This window comes from Salvia splendens, chromosome 1 (assembly GCF_004379255.2).
Source record: "Salvia splendens isolate huo1 chromosome 1, SspV2, whole genome shotgun sequence".
NCBI classification, from domain to species: Eukaryota; Viridiplantae; Streptophyta; class Magnoliopsida; order Lamiales; family Lamiaceae; genus Salvia; species Salvia splendens.
Genome location: NC_056032.1, coordinates 31849570 through 31859888, shown reverse-complemented (window position 1 = coordinate 31859888; position 10319 = coordinate 31849570). Strand labels below are relative to the sequence as shown.

Here is a 10319-nt window from a genome sequence, read left to right as displayed (position 1 = left end):
TGGAATTATAGTTCCAAATCTTTCAATTCTATAATTTGAATTCCATACCATAAATAGAAAATTAGAATTCTAAATAGTCATAAAATTCGATAGCTTCACTATATATCCGCAACGCATATTTACACACTTAACACAAACTACACACATTTCAAGCATTTGAATTTTAGTTTTTTTTTTCAATTTTTTGAGTTTTTTTATCTGTACTGAACAGAATTGAAAAACTGAAATTTACCAAAAATTTAAAGTGAACCAAACCGAAAAACTGAAAAAATCAAATTAAATTTGAATTTCAGTTTGTGAATGATTTATATGCAGTGTGTTTATTTTGTGTACAAATTCTAAACTAATCTAGCACCAATAAAAATACAGCTTAAAGTAATCTAGCACCAATAACATAGTAGATAGTCGATAACGATCATTAGATCAAACAACAACACATCAATAGATAAATACAGTATCAAAATTTGGTTTGATAATTTAAAGGTTGTTACCTATCCATCACCAATACCACATTAATAATTTAAAGGGTTAAAATCAAAAATACGAATGTCTCTATCATCAAAGCCTAAAAATGTGGTCTAATCTGATCTAAATATTGGCCAAGAAGAGTGATAAATAGAACAACTTGAATATACAATATTTTTATACAACACATTGAGTCTTTTAAACTCTGTAAAACAAACGAATGGAAACAAAATTTGACACAATTCTACATTTGTTTAAGGATATCATATGTATACATCTACTTACCCTGTTATATGTTACTTATATTATAAGTAAAAATTTTCAATCATAGTAACAGTAGATCTTGTTCTAATCTAAAAGACTCTTTCTCCAGTAGCATAGAGATTCCAAAATATGGCTGTAGCAAAGTAAAGACAAGCTGTAAGAGTTAAGAATGCCTGAAATGAACCTAGCCACTGCACAAAGTATCCTGTCCCAATTGTGCTGATAATTGCTGCCAGTGTTCCTGCAGAATTCGAGATCCCTGCAAAACAAAGCTCGTTCGTTAGGCTCCATCTAAGTTAATATCGTCGCGTGAGTGAATGATTAGTAGTATAGGTGTATGTACCGTGGAGAAATCTTGCACATTGTGGCGCGATGTCCTGATGAAAACGAGTAGAACCAATTTAGTTTTCTGTCGAGTAGAGTTTGTGATGCAATGAAGCGAAAAGAACACTTACTTGCATGTTGAGTAGAAAGCCGGCTTGACTGAAAGAGCTCAGGCTGAGGGCTGCTGTTAAGAATACGGCTGCAATTGTTGGAGTTCGGACGTGGTTTAAGCAAAGCAACGCAATCCCAGGGCCAATGAAACCGATTGACTGCCATGATCCACAAGGTCGAGTTAGGAAACGATATCAAGATCAACGAGGTTCGTTTCATGATATAGGGCATTTACCTGCATGATTTTCCTTGCTGATGTGGTGGAGTAACCCGATTTGATCAAGTAGTCCGATGCTGCCCCAGCGATGTAGCCTGAGAGAGCCATCGTTCCCCAAGGAACCGCACTGAACCAAGCCGCTTGCTTCAAGTTCACATCAAACACCTGACATTCCAGCAGAAGATGTTTTAGCAACATTACGCGTTTGTGAGACTATAAATCATGTAGAAATAAACTCACGGTTTTGAAATAAACAGGCACTCACGATAGAAGAACAAAGTATCCCTGCAGTTAAGAAGAGCACACTCGACGTTTGTTATGTTACTCAAGAAATCATCATAAAAGGAAACAGGAACGGAATGAGAAAAGAAAACGAACCCATTTATTCGTGAAATTAGCAAAGATTATAGCCCATGCTGGCAACTTGGATAGCATATGCCTTAGTGATGGAGGGCTGCCCTTGATGACAGAGGAATCGGCTTTCCCGGCTTGGATCAACCACAGTTCAGATTTACTGATAGATCCGCACTCTTGGGGGTCGTTCGTGACCTTAAAACTTTGTTAGAAGTGGCTGCAGAAATGATCATGTTAAGATTAGCTTGATCAACCAAGTCGATGACTTGATCAAATCATCGGTGATCAAGCGCGATGACTTGATGGAGCCGGTAATCAAGCGCGATGACTTGATCAAGCGTGTTGAAGGAGATGGCTTGATCAACCAAGTCTTGTTGCTTGAAAAAAGTGGAGATGTTCGTACACGAGGAAAAGCAAGCGACAGCTCCCAACAAGCTGTTATCGCACGAGCCAACACCTCACGAGCTCAGCTCGTGACTCTACCCATGCTTACAGCTAAGATGCGGGACCACGAACGTACTTGGAGAGACGTGTTGCTTAATGGAATGAAGAAGAGAGAGAGTTTGCCGAGTTAGTTTTGATTAATGTTGATAAAGTATGATTAGTCTTGTACTATGGAGATTAAGGAGAGATTCTAGATCATTCCAATATGGAGCATATGTAATAGGGTCTTGCTGTAAGTTTACAATCAATGAAAAATGCAGAATTGAAAACTTTCTCCAAATACATTTCTAGCATGTCTACTTTCCTCTTCTTCATAGCTTCCGCAGCTTGTCTTCATAGCCCTTCTTACAAGGGTTATAAAGCTCTCCTTCCAAATGGGAAAGTCATCATAACTAGAGACATTATCTTTGATGAGTCTGTCTTTCCTTTTCACCATTCTTCCATTGCTCAGACTAAGGTTACTACTGATCTCACTACCTCATCTCATCAATCTCCATTTTTTCATCCTCCGCATATTCCTATTCCTCACCAGATCCCTTCCCCTGCAGCCAGTTCCCCTCATTTTTCATTACCTCCTAATGCACCATCTGCTTCTGATTCAGCTTCTTCCAATTCCCAGACGAATTCTGATTCTAACAGTCCAGATGTTCCAACGCTTGACCATCCTCTTCCTGACTCTGCTTCCTTCCCTCCTTTAGTTCCTGATCAGCCTACTCACTCAATGACTACCAGATCAAAATCTTGTATATTCAAGCCTAGAGTTTTCACTGTCACCACCTCTACCTCTCTTTTACCTAAGTCTGCTACAGAAGCCTTGCTTATCCCTGTCTGGAAGTCTGCTATGATGAATGAATTTGTTTCTCTTCTTAAAAACAAAACTTTGATTTTAACCGCTCTTCCACCAGGCAAGAATCTTATTGGTTGTACTTGGGTTTTAAAGATCAAATTGCACTTATCTGGAGCCATTGCTAGACATAAAGCTAGGCTTGTTGCTCAAGGCTTCTCTCAACAGCCTGGTTTTGACTTCACTGAAACTTTTAGCTCGGTTGTAAAGCCCACTACTATAAGAATCATTCTGAGCTTAGAAGTTTCTTTGGGGTGGGATATCACTCACCTTGATGTGAATAATGCTTTCTTGAATGGTGACTTGAAGGAGGACATTTACATGAAGCAGCCTCTGGGTTTTGAGGAGGGTGGTCCTCATTTAGTTTGCAAACTAAATAAGGCAATTTATGGTCTGAAGCAGGCCTCCAGAGCATGGTTCTTCACTGTTCACTCTACTCTTCTTACTCTTGACTTCTCTCAATCCAAAGCTGATGCTTCAAAGTTTTTCAGACAACAAGGTGAAGAGGTGATTTACCTATTGATTTATGTTGATGACATGTTAATTACCGGTAATGCTCCTGCTTCTATTCGGCAAGTCATCTCTCAGTTGAACTCTCATTTCTCTTTAAAGGATCTTGGGGAGGTGAGCTTATTATTGGGAGTTGAAGTTGTTAAAACTACTAATAATGGCCTTCATCTATCTCAGTCTAACTACATCAAAGATCTTTTAAAGAGAGCTAACATGACAGGAGCTAAAGGGTGTCCAACTCCCATGGTTACCGACTGTGAGTTGAGCAAGAATACTAGTGATCCCATTTCTGATCCAAAGCTTTATAGAAGTGTAGTTGGAGCACTACAATATGCAACAATCACTCGGCTAGATATTAATTTTACTGTTAACAAAGTCAGTCAGTATATGGCGAGTCCATTAGATACACATTGGAGAGCTGTGAAGAGAATCTTGAGATATCTATTTGGAACTCTTGATTATGGGATTCAACTTCACAGATCAAATGGAGACATTTCAACCTTCTCTGACTCAGACTGGACAGCTGATGTTGATGACAGGAGATCAGCAACTGAAGCGTGTGCTTATCATGGAAGGAACTTGATATCTTGGTGCGTAAAGAAACAAACGGTTGTGGCAAGATCCATCACTGAAGCTGAGTATAGAAGTTTGGCTCAAGCTGCATCAGAAGTAGCTTGGTTGACTTCATTGCTCAATGAATTGAGGATCAAGAAAAGAGATGCTCCAGTAATATGGGTAGATAACTTGAGTGCCATTGCTTTGGCATCAAACTCGGTGCTCCATGCAAGAACCAAGCATATAGAGTTGGATATGCACTTTGTCCGAGACAAGGTGCTGAACAATGAACTGGAGTTGAGGCATGTACCCACTAAAGATCAGATACCCGATATCTTCACTAAGCCACTGAGTCATCAATCCTTTGTGAAACTGAGGGAACGTTTGGGACTTGTTTATCTAGCCTCCCTCGGATTGAGGGGACGTGTTAGAAGTGGCTGCAGAAATGATCAAGTTAAGATTGACTTGATCAACCAAGCCGATGACTTGATCAAGCGCGATGACTTGATCAAGCCGGTAATCAAGCGCGATGACTTGATCAAGCGTGTTGAAGGAGATGGCTTGATCAACCAAGTCTTGTTGCTTGAAAAAAGTGGAGATGTTCGTACACGAGGAAAAGCAAGCGACAGCTCCCAACAAGCTGTCATCGCACGAGCCAACACCTCACGAGCTCAGCTCGTGACAGTACCCATGTTCACAGCTAAGATGCGGGACCACGAACGTACTTGGAGAGACGTGTTGCTCAATGGAATGAAGAAGAGAGAGAGTTTGCAGAGTTAGTTTTGATTAATGTTGATAAAGTATGATTAGTCTTGTACTATGGAGATTAAGGAGAGATTCTAGATCATTCCATATGGAGCATACGTAATAGGGTCTTGCTGTAAGTTTACAATCAATGAAAAATGCAGAATTGAAACTTTCTCCAAATACATTTCTAGCATGTCTACTTTCCTCTTCTTCATAGCTTCCGCAGCTTCTTTTCACATGTAATCAACCAAAGAAGCCCGAGGGCAGTAAAGAGCACGAAGGGGCCAGAAATTCCGATAGATTGCATCAGCAGCGGAGCCAAGACCAACCCCACTACATTCCCGAGCTGGAATCCCCCCATGGATAATCCAACAGAAGTAGCTCGTTCGTGGTTTGGAAACCATCTGTTACGAAATTATCAACGGTTGAATATCCAAACCGGATATATGAAATGGACAAGAAATTTAAGAGTGTGCTTATATTGTTACCGCGATAGAAGGTGATTCATTACAGGTAAAGCGACCCCTTCGGCCAGTCCAAAGAAGGCGCGGACAGCTAAGAGGCTATTGGTCGAGTGATTAGCCGCCCATGGAGTGATGAGAGTTGCTAGCGACCACAATGCTGCACCCGATGCGATAACTTTTTTCCCTCCGTATCTGTCAGACCAATGCTCCTCCGAGAACAGAGGAAAACATGTATCCCCACAGAAAGGATGACTGTGTGCAACATGTGATCATAATTTATACGGCAAAAGAGAAGCATTTTGTTGAGCATTATGAAAACAGACATCTCATTTCAACACTATCTATTCTTCAAATTTCGGGAACTCAATGTACAAATCAAACAATGGTCTTTAAGTATATTGGTCATGAAAGAAGTTTGAACAAGCCTCCATCAGACAAGTCAAGCTAGAGATCCCAACTACGATATTGACACCAACTCTTCCTTTTCGTCGTTGAAACTATTTATTCGTTAGCATGAAACCAGAAGCGGGCATCATATGACAAAGTTCCAATTGCAAGAAGTTATTCTGTGTGAACTTTCAAGAAGTGGCCTCTTGCTTTCTTGGCCTTGAATTAACAGCACACATATTCCATTTTCAGCTACCTATCTACCTCCAAAGCAAACAAAATGGCCTAAACTCAAATCCCATCAAACGCCAAATGTTATGTCTCCTTTGTTAGGTACTAGTTATACTTAATTCTCAACCATATATTCTTACCCAAAATTCGTAGTCTTTCCCTTCACCTTCCCATTCACATTTTATAACTTTGGAATTATAGGACTATTATTAATGAATGATTGGATATAATCTATTCCACTTTGGTAGTGTTCGGTTTCCTAGATAAAATAGTACTTCTAGCAAGATATAATCTAGGATTAAGTTATTAACTTTTTGGCATCAAGAATTCAACTCTTGAAGATCATCACATCCTACACGTACCACCACCCTCATAGGAATATCCGTCAACTCTAAGCCAACGAAATCTAACAACATTATAAAATCTAATTAATTTATAGAGCAAATGAGATGCTGACTCAGAATCTATGCGCTTTCAGACATCGTGAGAATTAGTCCTCGTACAAACCAACCCTCGGTTCTCAAGTCTCAACTACCACAAAAAGTCATAAACACCCTCCCACATGAAACACAACAGGCCAACAACCACAAACAAATTAAAAAAATTAGGAAATAACCATGTCTTTTCACGCCGACCCCACTTAACCAATCCAGAGTTCACACAATGCTAAACATAAAAAATAGGCCATAATAATAAATGTTTCATATTTGTCCATAAATATTCCCCACTGTTTGGATAGAGTTAAAAAATATTCCCTTCGTGAAGCCTAATTTTGCCTAATTTTGGGCACGGCCAAAAAAAAATTAGTCTATTTTTTTTTGGACTGAGGGAGCAACACAAAAATGTAAAATTTTCATATTTTTTATTAATATAAAATCCATTAAAAAACCATTTAGTAGAATTAGATAAAAATTTATGATTTTAAAAGCCAATATTCGTTATTTAAAAATGTAAAATATAGGTGAAATAATACCTGAACAATGCCTAAGAAAGCAGTGGTGAGTGGACCAACCATATTTGGCGGCGAGAGGAACGATGGCAACAGACATCACAACTCTATCAGCATTGCACAGACACATCACCGCCGCCACCACTTTCAATCTCTCCGCCGCCACAAACCCGCCTTCTTCCTTCCGCCCCACAAACAGCCCCCTTTCCATCCCCTCCGCCGTGCACCGCACCCTCCTCCTCTCCTCCGACCCAATCGCCGGCAGCCTCTCGCCGTACGTCGTACAAATACTCTCCCATTTCTTGACTTGTGAATTCCGGAACGATAGAGTCGCCGCTAGACCGATCGGGCCCGAATGGGCTGCGGGCCGGAGATAGGACTTTTGTAGAAATCGATAATTTTATTGCTTACTTTCACTAATGTATTACACATCATATATAGACTAGGACCCTCACTATACATGGTAAGATATTCCCTCAATCAAATCTTTATAATTACATGGTAAAGATACTACGTAATCTCCTTATTTACTTCGTGATCTCCTCGTTGATCTCGCAGGATATTCCGGGCCTTTCTAACACTCCCCCTCAAGTTAAGTGACGGGATCTCCAAAACTTAACTTGCCCAACACTTCTTGGAAGTTCCTTGTAGAAACAGCCTTAGTTAGGATGTCTGCTAGTTGATCCTCTGACTTTACATATGGTATCTCCACTATCTTCTCATCAAGATTTTCCTTTATGAAGTGTCGGTCAATTTCGATGTGTTTCGTTCTGTCATGTTGCACAAATTCTCTGAAATGCTGATTGCAGCTTTATTGTCGCATAACAGCTTGCAAGTCTTCTGTGATTCCAAGTTCAACTCACTCATCAACCTTCTGAGCCACAGTATTTCAGTCAAGCCACTCCTGATCCCTCGGAATTCAGCCTCGGCACTTGAGAGTGCTACTACCTTCTGCTTCTTACTCCTCCAAGTCACTAAGTTTCCACCAACAAAGGTGAAGTATCCTCCAGTGGATCGTCTGTCCATCAAATTTCCTACCCAGTCGGCATCAGTATACTCGTGAATGTCTAGGTGTCCATTCTTCCGGAACAGTACCCCATGTCCGGCAGTTCCTTTTAAGTATCGTACCACTCTCAGCGCTGCTTCCCAATGTTCTTCTTGAGGACTGTGCATAAATTGGCTGAGGACTCCTACAGCGTAGGCAATGTCTGGTCTCGTATGGGATAAGTAGATGAGTTTCCCAACGAGTCTCTGGTATCTTCCCCGGTCAGTAGGTTTTGCTCCTTTTATGAGTTGGAGCCCATGATTCTGAATGATTGGAGTGTCTGCTGGCCTACAGTCCAACATTCCTATCTCTGCCAATAGATCTAGTACATACTTGCGTTGATTGATGCAAATCCCTTTTCCAGATCTAAGAACTTCGATCCCAAGAAAGTATTTGAGATCGCCCAGATTCTTCATCTCAAATTCTGCAGCTAGGTGGTCCTTTAGTCGCTCTATCTCAGCTTCATTATCTCCAGTAATAATCATATCATCAACGTAAATAATCAAGCAAGTAATCTTCTCACCTTCTCGTTTGATGAAGAGTGTGTGATCAGAGCTGCTTTGTTGATACCCATATTTCTTCATCACTTCTGTAAATCTGCCGAACCAAGCCCTTGGAGATTGCTTCAACCCGTATAGAGTTTTCTTCAACTTGCACACCTTCTCTCGCCCGAATTCTTCTGAAAAACCTGGTGGAGCTTCCATGTAGATCGGGTCTTTCAATTCTCCATGAAGAAAAGCATTAGTGACATCGTACTGGTGGAGAGGCCAATCCTTATTCGCCGCGATGGATAGAAGTACTCTTACAGTATTCATTTTGGCGACTGGAGAAAAAGTTTCAGAGTAGTCGATACCTTGAGTTTGAGTGTACCCTTTCGCCACCAGCCGAGCTTTGTATCGTTCGATGCTTCCATCTGGTCTCCGTTTGATGGTAAAGACCCATCTGCACCCTACTGTATGCTTCCCCTCGAGCAGTGAACTGATCTCCCAGGTATGATTTCTCTGCAAGGCTTTCATCTCAACTAGCATTGCGTCCCTCCAATGTCTGTCTTTTATGGCTTCTTCAAATGTGCGAGGTATTTCTTCCTCGTACAGTGCAGCTTGGAATGCCCTTGCCATTTTAGAAATGTTAGCTTCAGCAAAGCTTGCTATTGAGTATCTACTCCTTCTGCCGATCCTCTCAGGTGAATATCTTTTGGGAGGAATTCCTCTTGTGCTGTGTAGCAGAAGTACATATTGTCCTGTGTCTTGATCAATGGTAGTTTCTTCCTCTGTATCAGGGGGGTTAGATGTAACAATCTCATCCTCAGAAGGTGTATCAGATATTACCTCGGATTCCAGTGCGGTTGGATCAAAGGAGGATGGCACAGGAGGTGTCGAAGAGCTCGCTTCTGTAGATGAAATTGACTCATGGATGGTACCAACTTGCTCTGGTGGTCCCGTATCGAAGTGACTTGGCACATGCCACCGAAGGGAGTCGCTTACTTGGGTCTCCCCCTGTCTCTCACTCTCCCCCTGAGTCCCAAGGTGGTAATAGAATTCTGTTTCGAGGAAGTTACAGTTCATGGTAGTGATAATTCTTTTTGTTTTAGGGTCATAACATCTATATCCCTTTTTGTTGATCCCATACCCCATAAACACACACTTAATTGCACACGGGGAAAATTTGGTTCTTTCTTGTTTTGGGACGTGAACATAGACAGTGCAACCGAAAATTTTGGGAGGAAGGGACAAAGCCGCAGGGATTTGCGTCAAGGTAGCCAGATGATCTAAGGGGGTTTTACGATGCAACGGTTTTGTGGGAAGACGATTGAGAAGGTAAATGGAAGTGGCAACGGCTTCAGGCCAAAAAACTGGTGGGACTTTGGAATAAAAAAGGAGCGCTCGAGTCATTTCCAGGATGATCCTATTTTTTCTCTCTGCTACCCCGTTCTGTTCTGGTGTGTGTGGACATGAGGTTTGGTGGATTAACCCGTTATCCCTGAAAAACTGAGACATAGAATTATTCACGAATTCCCCCCCGTTGTTTGGAATTGGGTCTGAATCATCTTATAAAACAAAATAAATTTATCAACAACTTCTGACTTATGTTTCATAAAATATACCCATGTAGCCCTACTGCAATCATCAACAAATATCACAAAGTATTTAAACCCTGAACTAGTGCCATCCGGTGCCGGGCCCCACACATCAGAATGAACTAAGGAAAAAACAGTCTCAACACGTGTATCATTGGGTTTAAAGGAATTACGGTGGCTCTTGGCCAAAACACACGATTCACAAGAAAAGTCTTTAGGAACAAAAAGTTTAGGAAATAAAGATTTCAGATAACCCGGAGAAGTATGACCCATTCTTCGGTGCCAGAGCCAAGTCTCCTGAGTGGTGGGTCCGTGAGCAAGCATCGCCGTA

At 41.1% G+C, this 10319-nt stretch overlaps 1 pseudogene; it reads right to left on the bottom strand.

The window, feature by feature from the left end:
• Positions 1-624: 624 nt before the first annotated feature.
• Positions 625-7328, bottom strand: LOC121771823 (annotated as a pseudogene).
• Positions 7329-10319: the final 2991 nt, after the last annotated feature.